Consider the following 15,079-nt stretch of genomic DNA (forward strand, 5'->3'; position numbering starts at 1 on the left):
ACTCTTTTCAGAGTGGCCCTAACTTATTCATTTACACATATGAAAAATCTGAGGACTTTTCTAGAAGAAAAGATATGTTTCTTTCCGCTACTCTTACGTTTCTAGATTTGCATGGAGAATTCAAAAATCCCCAAAATAAATCCATTTTCAAAAATATTATCTGTTATGACTCTTTGATGTCTCACTTTTTTAAATTAAATCTTTCAATATTATTATCTTTGGAGTTCCAATTTAGGCTCAAATGACCATCCCTTGAAATTCTATTTTGGCAAAGGTCCATAGGACCAAGGCATATTCCTTTTAATCGCCAACCTATCACCAAAATAGTTTTAATTTCATTTATCAGAAAGCTGCTGCAAAAATTTCCACTCCAGTGTGATTCTTTATTTACTGAGATCCTAAAACAAAGAATAGTCAAAGATTATGGATTATATTATATCAGTGATAAAAAAAATTGTCATCATAAAAAGAAAGCAGCAAGAGGGAGTAAGGCAGAGGAGGGTAGAGAAAGGAGAAAGAGGAGAAAGCAAGATAGCTGGAAGGGGGAGGGCAGACCAAGGATAAGAGACAGATGAAGTGAGACAGCGCTGCCCAGTGTGGGGGTGGGTGTGAATTGAAAATGTGACTCCTGGAGAGCACAGGCAGATGTCCCGCATTGCTGTGAATCTTGGCAGGGTGACTTCTCTCTGGATGTTTTCAAGGGGACTACAGAGAAAGTATCCCCAGGGAAGCGAGCTGTCTGATCAACCTTCCTGCTTAGTCCAATGACAGAAGAAAATTCTAGGCTTTTCAGGCTGAGTCCTTTTGTTCCGTGTCATTTTTTCCTTCTCCTCCATTTAAAATGTGCCTTCTTGCTTCTCCTCATTACCATCATCCTCACCGACGACCTCCATCTCGAGACTCTTGTCTGCCTCACTTTGGTGACATTTTCATTAGGTAATGCAGTTATGTGACCAGACCCAGGAGCCACATTCTGCCAGCCTCTGCCTCTGACCTCTGCATTCTCCGAGCAGATTCCTCCCGGTTCTCAGGTGGCAGGTCCACGGCCTTTGGAGCCAGGGTTGCCTGGACAGGAGCTAAAGAATGACACAAAGAAATGCCGCCTTTGACACTGCCCCTGGGTTTTTCCCTGGAAAATCTTTCTTATGCAGAAAAAAGAGGTCCGGTTTTATTTTATTTGAACAGTAACCCTAGGATTGTCATCCTTCATCATTTTTTTTTCTTTAAGATCTAAAACCAATCGACGAGAGCTTTGCTGTGCGTGTCTAAGGCATTTTATACTGTTCGAGACATAGTTATACATTTTCTATCACTGGTATTTCTGTGATTATTTACCACTCACCTAAGTTAACAGAAATGGCATATAATTTAAATTTACTAATGTTAAGCTTGTCTGTACTTGCAGTAAAATCCTGCTTTATGCTTGTGTGAAAGGTTTCCAAACTCTCGGCCATGTCAGGTGTGAGCAGTGGTTACAGAACAGGTGCCTGGCCTGTGACGCTTGGTGCCAGCGCCTCAAATCCCAGCAGCTCTGGGGGCGACTGGACTGCCTGAGCCTCGGTTTTCACAGTCATAAGCTGTGTTATCAGAGCCTGTATCATTAGATTTTAATGAAAATGATATAAGAATGTGGTTAAGGCATTTAGCACAGAATTTGCCAACATAGAAAGCAATCCAAAATTGTCAGGCATTATTATTATTGTTGTTGTTGTTAGTAGTAGTGTTTAGAATTGTCACATTAGTATATTATATTTTATTTTAATAATGTTAAAATGCTACACCAGAGGTCTTTAGAAGAAGATTGCTATTTTAAAAATTGTATTTTTTTCTTGCTTAATTTTTGGCTTGTTTATATCAGCTGTTCTTCCCAGTGGTGTCCAGTGGTCCTCTCTGCAAGGATGGGACTGTCCTGGGTCTACGTGCTACATGTGGCTATTGAGCACTTGACATATGGCTAGTGCAACTGACAATCTAATTTCTAATTATATTTAATTGTAAATAGTTTTAATTTTAATAGCCTAAGGTGGGCAGATTTAGCAAATAAAAATACAGGACATCCAGTTCAATTTTAACTTCAGATGTTTTTAGTACAAGTATGTCCCAGTACTGCATGGGAATTATTTTATCTGCAAACATAAAATAGCTACATGTCACTAGGGCTTACTGTATTGGATAGTGTGGCTCTAGGCTACTCATTTTTTTTTGAGTAGATAAAATTACCATACTCATCTAACAAGACCATATAAGACTTATCACTATAATTGATTCCCTCACCTCATTTTGTGACCCATTATCTAGAATCAAAATACATAGCTTCTTGAGGATATTATGGGAAGATTCAGAGACTTCAAATAATGTTAAATCGAACCTTATCTCTTTATAATTTATTGTAAAAGAGAAGCCAAATAAATGAAATAGTGGTTAACTTCAGGAAATTACTAGCTTTGTTTGAGTCAAGTAGCGTAACATATAGGCCTTAAATAGCACATAGGGTGTGTGGACACAGAGTGATAGCAAGAGCAGGGCTGTGAGACAGAGACCGAATAAGCGGGGGTTACGTGTTTGAATAAAGTAATATTAATTCCGTAGTTATCCACATATATAAGTCCCAAGAGTAAGGAATTTGAAATACCAAGAAGCATTTGCTCTCAACAGAGAGAGCGGTAGTGATTTGAAATAAAAGCAAAAGGAGGAAGAGGTTGTGTGTTTTTCCTTCCTCTTCTCTGTGGAATATCTTTTGTAATTTCTCAATCTTTATAGAAAAATTATTAAACATTCATAATTATCATGATCGAATTCATAATTATTTGTCATCTAATACATTTTATGTTCTGAGACTATAAAATTAGTTAAAATGCTCTTTCTCACTAAATTATTAAAACTATTGTTAAGAGAAGGGAAGTTTGCATTGTCATAGAACAGGCAAACTGCAGGGGATGACAGAGAAAGGGGAATAATGAAACCTACCTCATAGGATGATCATGAAGACTAAAGGAGTAACTGTATTTTACAAATATCCAGCTTTACACGGATGTAAGATGTATTTATGATCATATCCACATATTTGTGATCCTAGTACACATTGTTCATACTTCACGTTTCCTTGTTCCTCACTCCCAGTCAAGCAGCCATCCTCTCAAAGCTTCTTGCCTTCTTTCTGCCTTCACATCTGTCCAAGCCATGGCTGTATCCCATCTGCATTCCTGCAAGGCCTCTGTGTTTGCCCTGCTTTCATCATTATGATCTTAGAGTATATTTTACGCACAACAGTCAGAGGGAACTTTGTAAACACATCCCTGCTTAGATCCCGCTCATGTGACCCCATTGTGGTTAAAAATAAAGTCCTCACCTGGCCTCCAGGGAGGGCGCTTCTCCACCCTCCCACCCCACCTGATACCACTCTCCACTCTCCTCACTCCTACCCAGTCCCACTGGCTCTCTCCTACACACCAACGTTGCTTTTACCATGCAACAACAGGACAGACTGTTCTGGAATGTTCTACTGCCACACATTCCCACGGCCTTTCATACAGTTCTCAGATCAAACATCACTATTTCAAGAGGGCTTCCCTCACCACCTCACCTCGTCATGGACTGGCTTCTTTCTTCTTTGCCCTGTCGCTATTTCACACATCAGCCTCTTGTATCTTCTTCATTATCTTCTACCGTCATTAATAATATTTGTGGTTTACTCATTTATCTCCCCCCCACCCCAACTAGGATGTAAGTCTGTGAGAGAGGAACCTTTTCTAACATTCACTACTGAATATCAAGAACTCAGAACAGAGCCAGCAGGAACTGGATGCTACAAATATCCCGACTAAACGAATTAGCAGAGCGACTTCATCCTTCACATTTCTGCACTTTGCTTCCGTGTATCATCCTTTTCCTTCTATGCTGTTGTCCTTGATTTGGTTTGAATCTGGGATGTGTAGAGAAATCCATTGACCCATTAAAGATTTAGGGAGATGTTGTTGAAACAAAATTTAGCTTCAGCTAACATGAAATTTTCCCTTAACAAATAATATATTCCATGTCATAAAAGAATAGAAACATGGTTAAAGTAATCTATACAATTTTTTATTAATCCCCACTTATGATAAGAATGTGTCTTTGGAAAATTATATAGTGTCATGTCTTTTCCCTCTTTCTCACTCCAAACTTTGCATCTAAATACATCCATCAAGGATCCAAGTTAATATACAAAGATGTTCTTTTTTAAAAAACTTAATCCATTCTTTATTTCAAGTTGCTGTCATTCTGTGCTTGAATTCTAACACTTGTTTTTCTATATAATTAATTTTGATCAATTTTTAAAAATAATTTAATATGCAATAAGCGTCATCATGCTCCTTCCCTACCTTTAGTAATTTTTGGGAAATAAAAATGCTAAAGTGGAAGTTTGTGTTTTTGAGGAATTTTTTGACCAGGAGGGAAGATGAGACGTGCACACAAAAACTACAGTAGACAGCATGTTCCCCAGACTCCCATGAACCTGGGGAGTGAAGGCCTGGGAAGGCCTGGGAATGGGAAGGAAAGAGAGCAACGAAGTAACAAAGGGACCATGGGCCTTCGGGGACCTTCAGAATTAAAGTCCACTATCGCCAGCTAGCCAAAGAGAGGAAAAGTGTTATTTTGTTTAGGAACTTTGCACCACATTGGAGATATCTGCCCACATCTGTGCTTGTTGATAAGTAGTGAGTATCCTGAAATCCCTCATCCTTGGTAGCTAAATAATTCACTAGAGATAACTAATCTGAAATTACACATTTTTTCATACCTTGCCAATTAAAAGAATTACATCAGCCAGAGGAGCTGTTGACTGTATTCTATTTTAGAAACCTGTGTCTCAAAGTTAAAGCTGGGATGGAAGGAACACCAGGCAGAGAGATGTCCACTTTCCTGGCCCCACACGTCCCCAGGAGTCCTCGAACTTCTTTCTTCCCTGAATCCCCTCTGATAGCAGTTGGCACTCATCCCTGTGTATCTGGAACTGTTGAGGACTGGAATGTAGTGTCACACCTCGTCTTCAAAGCGTTGTAACAAATGTTAGTCTGAGAGTCTTCCACCTTCAGATTCCTAAGGCGTCAATATCAGGCACCAAACACCAAGATGAGGGTGATATAAGCGCATCCTCCCCTCTGCACATTGACACAGGAAATGACCTCAGAAACGGTCCTGAGACTCAGACCGTTAGCAAGGTCAAGGGTAAGAAAAAAGATTCAGAAAGCTGTAAGGTGCCCCCCACCATATGGAGTGAATTCGTGGGTAGTGGTCACTACTTGCTACTCTAAACATAATGGGACAGGGGGAGAGTTTGGTAAAACACACCAAGAGCTGTGAGGTGTGTTCCCTGTACTTGGGAGGCTCAGAGGACCGGTGCTCACTCTTCCCGAGAAACTTGAGGAGGCTGTGGCCTGGGGCTCGAGTGCCCTCAGCAGCCAGATGGGGAACAAATGGCTGAGAGGATGCTTTGGAGGTGGCTTCAGGATTGGCCTGTTGCCAAAGTATTTGGAGGAAGGATACATGAGTGCTTTTCAAGCAAGTCATGTGGCCATAGAGGAAAAGGCCACTGTTGTGTTGACGTGGGTCTTGCCATCCAGGTGTCCAGGAGACCCCCATAGGATGCATAAATATATGCATGCATGTGTACACATGCACACGAGTTGGTATCAGAGAAAGAACACTTAAGTCTTCCTGAAACTTGGGAAACTGTTGTCCTGTGCACTCTACAATGCTGAAGCTTCCTCGGGACCAACCTCCTCAACTGCTTGTCATCACAGTCATTGTAGACATTTGTACAGAGAGAACATTTCCTCTCTGTGAAAGTACAACAGCAAATCATAGGAAGAGGTTGGCTTGACAACAGTGGCCCCTCTTGGCCACACTGCTGAACCCCAATGGGAGGAGCAGGCTGGTACCTGGTAGTGGTGCAGAGCCCCTGGGAACACAGGTCCTTGGAAGGACCTCCCACCACCTCCGATGGCCACTGGGGAGACACATTCAGATGTACTATGTCCACCCAAGTGAGAGAATTATGCCTCCTCCTCAAAGAAAGGGAGAAAAGCAGCGTAGTGAACCACGTGTCCTTGCTTCTCAGAAACTGAGCTGTGTATAGTCATGATATTCAAACGCATCGCAGTGCAGAGCATTGAGGCTTTGCTTAGGAAATCTAGTTCTTAGTTAAACTGAGGTGCCCTGTGAATTCTGCTAACAGTGAGCTGGGTGTAGCTTCATTGTGAAAATCCATGTTTTTCACTTAGAGGTTCTTCAGTGCTATAAAAACTCACATAAGCCAGATAAAACCAGGACACCTGAGGATACAAAATCACATGGTTACTGGGGCCTGTGGACCACTCGGTGAGGGCTGGTGTAAGCAGGGAAGAACCTGCCAGAGGCTCTGAAGAGGTCCTGAGGGATGCGGTACGCATTCTATCTATCTACTCAGAGTGGTCGTCCGCTCTCGAGAGTTGCATCCTCTAATGTTTATCCTAATTCTAACCAGCTTTCACCTGCATAACAGGTTAAGGTAAGGGTGAAACTCACCCGCACAGTGAGCTCTGGCTCTGTAACTAATTCGCCTCCCTCCAGTCCCAGGTTCTGCTATCCCTCTGCAGGGCACAGACATTCATTTCTTCAACCAATATTCACTGAGCAATTATTATATGCTAAGCCCTAGGTACACTTAAGGGGGAATTAATAAAGGAAAAGGACACCTTGGGTGCTCTCCTAGGATCATTTATAGTTAAAATCTAAATAAAATTTAAGAAAGCATAGTCTGAAAAAGACATATTTTTCTGCTATAAATTTATTTCTGTGAAAAGATTGACAAGCTTGTGAAAAATCAAATATCAAATTCTTGATCTAATAAATTATCATTTTTGAACATTTTCTTAAAACCATAAGAAACTGAGACTATCCCAGGATATATAAAATGTATGGTCCCCAAGATAAAAGTCAGGTAAACTTTTATTGGCGTGAAAACCACAGCTCACACCATCATTTCTGCTGCTGGAAAGACTTTCCCAGAAAGAGAAACAAATATGTATCAAACACCAATTTGCCAAATACTTTGTTAATTGCCTCATGAGGTGCAACAGATGAAACCAATGTTCAAAGAGGTTGGTGACTTGCTTGAAGTCACAGAACTTGAAGTCACGGGACAGTGTAGGACAGGGCAGTATTTTAGGAAACCTCCCTGCCTACTTCTCAGGAGCTGTGGAAATATTTATACAAAGTAAATGGATCATTCTAAAATGTTTAGAACAGTTGAAACCCGGAGATTTCCTGCCCGTATCCCCTCTCTCTCCCCTGCAGTCACCACACCTCCCCACCTTCTCAGCAGCTGAATGCTGGGTGCACAATTAATCCCTCGCATTAAGAATGTCGTCTAGTGTATCAGGTTCCCTGGTAGGAAGAGAAAGCTGTTAAAGTGCACACTGAGTGGGTAAACCCTATGTAAGTGCTTCAAATAAGGTCACCGGCTTCAAAAGTAGTCTAGCCGGGATAATTTTTCATTTTGACACACACACAAAAAATGGGCTTTGTGGTTTCTGTAATTGTTTATGGCCTGGTTATTAAGAAATCCGAAAATTCATGATTCTGCTGAAAAAGTAGTCAAGCCATTGCTGTGTCTAGATATTTTTCACAATTTACTGTGGCAGAAACACACATAAAAGGTTACAAAATAAGAAGAGAAGTGGCCACTCTAAACCCACATACATAAAGTGTTCTAGAAAATTCAGTTCAAACTTCCCTAAGGCATCTGAATCAAAGGTCTCTACTGTTCATTTTATTTGCTTGATTGTTTTTGCTTCCACTGTCTCACATTTCACATTTTAATTCTTTACCATTAAAATCACAGACTTGAATGTGTTGACTGAATAACGTGATTAAAAGCAGTAGGTGAATAACATTATTAAAAAGGCTTTTAAGCAATATTTTGATCATAATTTATGTTGTTTTGTGCCTTGCATTTTTCACTTGACAGTTTATTATTGTATCTTTGCATATTCATGTAAGAAATAGTTTTAATATCTGTATGATATTCCATTATGTGAATTTGCCATGAAGTATTTACTGTTCCTCTGTTGTTGAACATGAAATTTAGTTTTGATTTTAAATACTATAAATAATAATGTTTTTAACATAATTGATTATGCATCTTTGTACTCAAGTGTGATTATTTCCTATGACACAATTTTAAGAGGAGAGTTACAAAATAGTGTATAACCTTTTAAAGGATCTTGGTAAATATTGCTACATTTTTCTCTATTATGTTTATATTGATTTACACCTCCCTGGCCTGAGAAGTCCAATTTACTCCATCTAGTCATATGTGAGTCTGACCCCAAGTTAGAGGCAGTGTCTCATCATCTGTGGAGTGTTTTAACAGGAAGATATTTTATATCCTGTAGGAATTTTTTATCATTTTGGTATTTTATTATTCCCCTCTTTTTTGCTTTATTAAGTAATTTACATGATTTTAAAAGCTAAATAATTTTATAGTCTTATAAACAAAATAAAAATAAGCACTATTTTATACGTTTTTAAAAATTTATATGTATATATGTGTGCATTTGAATGTGAAATATATATACATATATATGTGTATATATATATTTGACATATATATTAGAATGGTATATATATTTATTTTTATATTTATATAATTTATACTTGGAATATGTGTATACCAAATGTAAATCTTTTTCCTTTTAATCCTGCCTCTAAACTGCAGCTAGAATTGCATTTCTAAAAGATAGATTACCTTACAACTCCCCTCTTTTAAAAATGCTGTTGTAACAACACCTTGTTGACATGACCAAGGCAGGGTCTTTAACGCAGCATGATGACCCCACTAAGCGAACCCCAGCCCATCTAGCCAGCCTTGACAGATCCTTTTACATGTTCCAAACATCACACATGTATTTATTTTGTCTACTACACCAAAGTAAGCATTCCCTGGATTTTCTCTTTCCACTGTTCTGCACTTGAATATCTAAAACTAACTAAAGGTTGAATCTTGAAGCAAGGATTCGAATTTTGAAGCAAGAATTCCCAGATGCTGTTTACCCATCTCCATCTTCAGACACTGGATCCTACTCAGTCTCTATGACTCTGTTGGTTGAATAATAGTATTTTTAATGCACATAAACTGTGAAGATTGTAAATTCTACAAAGGTTATTTAATCTCAGTGTGAATTTGTTTAATTTGATTACACACTCTCCAGGGAGGGAAGGAGTAAATAACATAGACCCCTCGGAGCAGGTCTGAGCTTTCTTCCGGGGCTCCTGTGTTAGTCTGTGAAATTCCAGGAAGGCCTTGGCGACTTTGGGGAGGGAAGGGTCATAGGATGTGGGTGGCCCACTTGTAGCTCCACAGGCTCTGAAATTCTACCTGCAGCTGGCAGTTTCCAATTAGACCTTTTAGAAATCTGATGGTGGCAGGTTCCTCATTCCAGGAAGGAAAGCTCCAACTTTCTCCTCTACCAGACCACCTGCAATTAGTGGCAAGAGGAGGGTGGAGGACGTGAGGCAGTTTTTTTGTGTTTTTTTTTTTTTTTTGGTGAGGAAGATCAGCCCTGAGCTAACATCCGTGCTAATCCTCCTCTTTTTTGCTGAGGAAGACTGGCCCTGAGCTAACATCTGTTGCCAATCCTCCTCCTTTTTTTTCCCCAAAGCCCCAGTATATAGTTGTATGTCATAGTTGTACATCCTTCTAGTTGCTGCATGTGGGACGCGGCCTCAGCATGGCCGGAGAAGCGGTATGTTGGTGCGCGCCCAGGATCCGAACCCGGGCCGCCAGTAGCAGAGTGTGCACACTTAACCGCTAAGTCACTGGGCTGGCCCCGTGAGGCAGTTTTTAAATCTCTGTCTATGAGTGACAGTTCTGGCCTCACTTGGAATTGGCTCCTTAATAGTGACCTTTCGTGTTACTGGTTTCCTTGTAATAAAAATGTGAAACTACATGAAATTGTGCAAGGATGAGGGTTGGCATGAGCTACTGTACACATTTTAGGGGCAACATCAGCAACAGCTTCAATTAAAAGTCCTGTGTTTGTCAAGTTGCCTCCTGTATTCATCGGATTGAACTATTTTGACATTAGATGTACAGCAACAGATATACTTTCAGAACATATTCAGCACAATTAGCTGACTCTTGAGTATCAAAGACAAGGGCCGCATATTCTATTTATATGTGATTGGGTGCATGAGGAGGTGGTAGACAGAAACTTACAGCCCAGTTTGAAATCTAAGTCCACAGAAGGGACCCTGACATTCTTAGTGGGGCTAGGGAGGGCTCTCCTGAGGAGAGACCCCTGCTGGATTCCGAGAGAGGATCACGAGTGCACACAGTGCAGATGCTCAGCCCAGATTGCTGCCCTGGCTCCCCCACTCTATTCTGTGACCTTGGGAAACCGCTGAAATTTCTAAATCTCATTTTCTTTGTAAGAAGGGAATGAAACCTACGTCTTTGGTTTAGTGAGGATTAAATGAGAGCATGATTGTATTTGTCACAAAAACAAAGGCTCAAATATGTATATTATTTTATTTAATGAATGGGCGTTATCCAGTGTGGGGAGTAAGATGCACATCTCTGGTCGAAAAACCAGGAACTGTACAAATCTCTACCTTCTGAGGCCTGGAATGCAAGCAGAGTGAGGCAGGGATCGAAATAAGGTGAGTGATGAGGAGAGACTCAGAGAGGCAAGTGGGAGGTAGATAATTAGGAGAAACCAATGTACAGATGACATTGAAAGCATGGAAGTAGGTGTGATGAGCCAGGGGCATGGAAAGAATGACACAAAATGGAAATAGAAACAGAGCTCCTGTGAAAATTTCGTCACTACTTGATGGAAACCAAGTATTGGCAGCCAGGGAGATAGAAAAAATAGACAAAGGGCTATTAAAACATATTTCTTTTTTGACACAGTAGACTCAGCCTGTCTAATGCCCACATGATATCAAATAAACCATTTAATGAGACAAAAATGTTAATTAAGAAATGTTTGTCTTGTTGAGACAATGCCAGACAAGAGTTCAATTAAACATTTAATGCCCAAATAATAGCAATCGATATGTTTTATTTTTTGAAATCAACTGATTGTTCTAGAGTCGTCAAGGACATTTCCTTATGTATATGTGATTTCTTTCATAAATATTTCCTAATGTGAAATGCAACATCATGTTATTTTAACTTCCAAACCTACTGGGTTTTTTTTTTTGCCTAGAAGGATTTACACCCAAGACCTAGGTTGATCAAGTTGTCCCCTTCTGTATACTGAATAGTGAGTGATCATATTTTCACTAATAAGAATTCTGGTACTGGACAAATAGCCAACTGAAATCCTTCTAAAGTAGATTCCTGGATTTAAAAATAGACATACAGGGACAGATCCTACGGTATAGCAGTTAAGTGCGCGCACTCCGCTGCTGGCAGCCCGGGATCAGATCCCGGGCGCGCACCGATGCACCGCTTGTCAGGCCATGATGTGGCAGAGTCCCATATAAAGTAGAGGAAGATGGGCACGGATGTTAGCTCATGGCCAGGCTTCGTCAGCGAAAAGAGGAGGATTGACATGGATGTTAGCTCAGGGCTGATCTTCCTCACTCACAAAAAAATATAATAAAATAAAAATAGACATACAGATAAGAGGCCTGACGCAGAAAGGTATGCTCTGCCCCTATGCTCCCTGTGTGTGTTTGCTTCCAGAAGGAGCCCTGAGGGTATCTGGCTTCCCTCTGGCAGTTGTTAGCGTCATTTCCAGGTCACAGACCTGTTGTCAAGGAGTTTGTCTTTTCGATAGTCTCTGGATTACATAACCGATGATGACATGGAACTTTCTTGCTGGCCACTGCTGCATTTATGCATGAATCGCTCAGTGGCCATGTGGTTGTCTCCAGCCTGTACGTGAGCCATTTGTTCAGGACAGAGACCCTTATCCTTAAACGTGTTACACACTCTGGACAGATTATTTACGTTAGATCACTAGTCATAAAAGGTTAGCTTTTGAGAGAGAAGGAAGGTAAGAATTCTGCTTGTACATATATAATGTGATTGCTAAAATTGTTGGAACCTTTTCTTCAGTTTGAGATATTTTCCCCTAGTATTTTTTAACTTTGAAAATCTTTCTTGACTTGGGTAAAATGCTATGGTCAACATTTATTTTATGACTTCAATATGATTAATGATACACTTTCACGTTTCTAGAGATTCCCGAGAAAGAAACAAAGGATGAAGAAGTTGTAATGCAATATGATTAAGATGCTTTTAGCATTTTAAACAGATACATGAAGATATTTTTTTCCCCATAGAAAAGCCATTAGAAGAACTTTAATCACATTTATTTAGCAAGTGCCTGTTGGGTGAGGATGCTATCTATGAGCAGGTGCTATGGGGCCTGCAGGGATTCAGGAGGCTGTACCCCAGTGGGGAGAGCTAATGCCAATCTACTGATAATGTGCAGGGAGCAATGTCAGAGCAGAAGGAGAAGCACATTGCCATGGAAATAGTGCACAGAATGCCAGTTTTCTTCTGGAAGGGAAAGTTTAACACGAATATTGGATTGAGCCTTTAAAAAAGGTATAGACATGTCTCTCCGGTGCCAACATCCCCAGCCCCCTTGGCCACTGTTGGTCTGTGCCTCTCTCTCTTGCCCACACACTGCAGAGGACCTCTAACCAGCCTCCCTTGGGGCCAGACTCCACACTTTGTAACAAACCCCATCATGCCTCCTGGTTTCCTCTTGCCCAGCTCCTTCTCAGCCTGGGAAAAAATAGTCCTCAGAGTTGAGCTCCAAGGTCCCACGAGGATCTTACTTTTGAGTAGCCGAGAGAGGGAAGGTAGCAAGATTAACTACTACTGTGATGACATTCTCTCCCACCACTTGGCTGTCACTCCTGCCACTCTGGTCCCTAAATCAGGAAAGCCCTTCACTCTCCCATATTTTTGAACATCTTATTTTATGGTCTCATGTATATTTAGAATGAAGTTTTTCATCAGCCCTCCAGGCCTCCGCCCTCTTTGTTTATGCATGCATTGTAGCGCGTGTCATAGAACTGTAACTGTTTTCTGTATCAGTCTCTCCCCAGTCTCCGTCTTTGCCCCTTGAGGGCAGGCACAGGGCCCACCACATTGCATGATGTGTAGAAAGGACCAAATAAACGTTATTTGAATGCATAAATTCTGATTATTCCAATAGAAACAAATTGGAAAGAAGGGCATAAAGTTCAGAGGAAACAGCATGAACAAAAGCTTCTAGTTATGAAAATACAACATAAATAATAGGATATGCTCAGGATGAAATGGAAAATGAGGCTGGGATGTTTGCATCTATGAAGATGGTTGATAGCATGCTTGTGTCTCTGAGAAGAGAATTGGCTATAATGCAGATTTTGGAAAAGGGAACTGGTAGGCCCTCTTCTGTTTGTAGGTCATGTTCAGGTTGCAGTGCAGGGTAGACGGATAGTAGAGAATGCAGGCAAGGACTCTGTTCAGGTTTTTGGTTTTTGCTCTTTGTTTTCAAATCTTCCCATTGGTCACACCAGGGCTAAGGAGCAGGCAATGCCAGGAAACCGGGTTAGACTCAGCTCCATGCTGGAGCTGGAATTGATAATAAAGTGATGGATTGGTGTTGCCTCCTGTCCCTGGGTCACTGGTCACGAGAACTTTAGATACACTTTGGGTGGCATTTAATAGCTGCTTCCCGGTGCACGAGATGCTGGCCCCCGACGTGGGGAGAACACATGTTGTCCCGTGCCTCCTGCCTCCCCATGTGGATCAACCCAACAGGTACACCTCTTCTGTGGCCCCTCCCTCAAGTTCTCTCATGACCTCTTCTGTGGCCCCTCCCTCATGTTCTCCTGCAGCATTTTTGTTTGTTTATTGTAGTTGACAAACACTGGGGTCTTGTGCTCACAGATCCCTTTCCCCAACTTGACCCAAGGACTCTACACCTTTATGATCCTCAGAGAACAGGAACAGCATAGTGGGCTTAGGATAGACAATCACCATGCTTCTCCTGTGGTCTACCCACTGCCCCTGCACCTTCCAGAGGACAGAACAGGGTCAGTTCCCGGGAACAAGCTCCACCATTGGCTATGAGAGGGGTGAGGTGAAAAGGGCTATTTTTATATATTTTTCCTGACTAATTTTGTTAAAACCTTTACCCTGAGAACTCAAATCCATTAACAACAGAGAAGAAGGAGAAGGAGAAGAGAAGGAAGCCTAATAATGAGGCCGTTCAAGTCTCCAGCAGATCTGAGAAGAGTCCGAACAGGAGCAGTGCTGATACAAAAAGGAGAAGGAAGCGTAAGTGACATTGTGGGGCAAGGCTATAGGCATCTCTGAGGTCAGATATGGATGCGGAGCAGCTAGTAGCATTATTGGGTTAGAAGTGACAATTTAGATTTTGTGAAATAACTATGTCTCCACGTGAAGGTGCACAAGAAGAATCAATGAAGGAGAAGGGAGAGATGAAGGGCAGAGGGAGAGGAGAGGGGACGACGAGGTAGTGAAAGATGTCAACCCTTGGAGGGTAGCAGTCCACGGTCGGCAGGTCAGTGGTGACCTTGGAGAAGGGTTTTCCATGGGGCATTTTAAAACAGCTGTAGCTTTTCCAGAGTTTAGTGAGTGAGTTTGTAGAGAAGGAGGGAAAGTATTGACAGGACTACTGTTCTGATATCACTGGCAGTAGATAGAGGAAAAAAGTAGAGATTTTTGAAGTCACGATACAAAGAAAAATGTAAAAGAACCACAGATTTAAAAAAGGCAACAATTTCCCTTCTCTTAGGGGTTATATCAAATATAAGCATGTGTGCTGGCAGGGCGACCTTGGCTGTCTTCTCAACTGGTGTCGTCTCTGGTCATCTGTTTCCTTTTCTACAAAATGGGAATAAAAATAATCCTGGCCTCACTGTAGCTGATATTAAGACCATGTTTTCACTCACCATGTCTGTAATGAGCATCTACTCCATACCACACCCTACGCTAATGCTGCGGGGAGGCCCTGAACCAGAGCCTACCTTCTAGGATAGTGCCTGTCACATTATTTTCTAAAAGGAAAAAGGCTGGACA

General features: G+C 41.2%; 1 protein-coding gene across 2 annotated transcripts in view; it reads left to right on the plus strand.

Annotated features, from left to right (window-relative positions):
• The window catches only part of NALF1 (NALCN channel auxiliary factor 1), a 629,879-nt gene that overhangs the window by 167,624 nt on the left and 447,176 nt on the right, over nucleotides 1–15,079 (plus strand). The gene's annotated exons all lie outside the window — the stretch shown is intronic.

The sequence above is a fragment of the Ceratotherium simum genome, chromosome 10 (genome assembly GCF_057802395.1).
Source record: "Ceratotherium simum simum isolate JZ-2026a chromosome 10, ASM5780239v1, whole genome shotgun sequence".
NCBI lineage: Eukaryota > Metazoa > Chordata > Mammalia > Perissodactyla > Rhinocerotidae > Ceratotherium > Ceratotherium simum.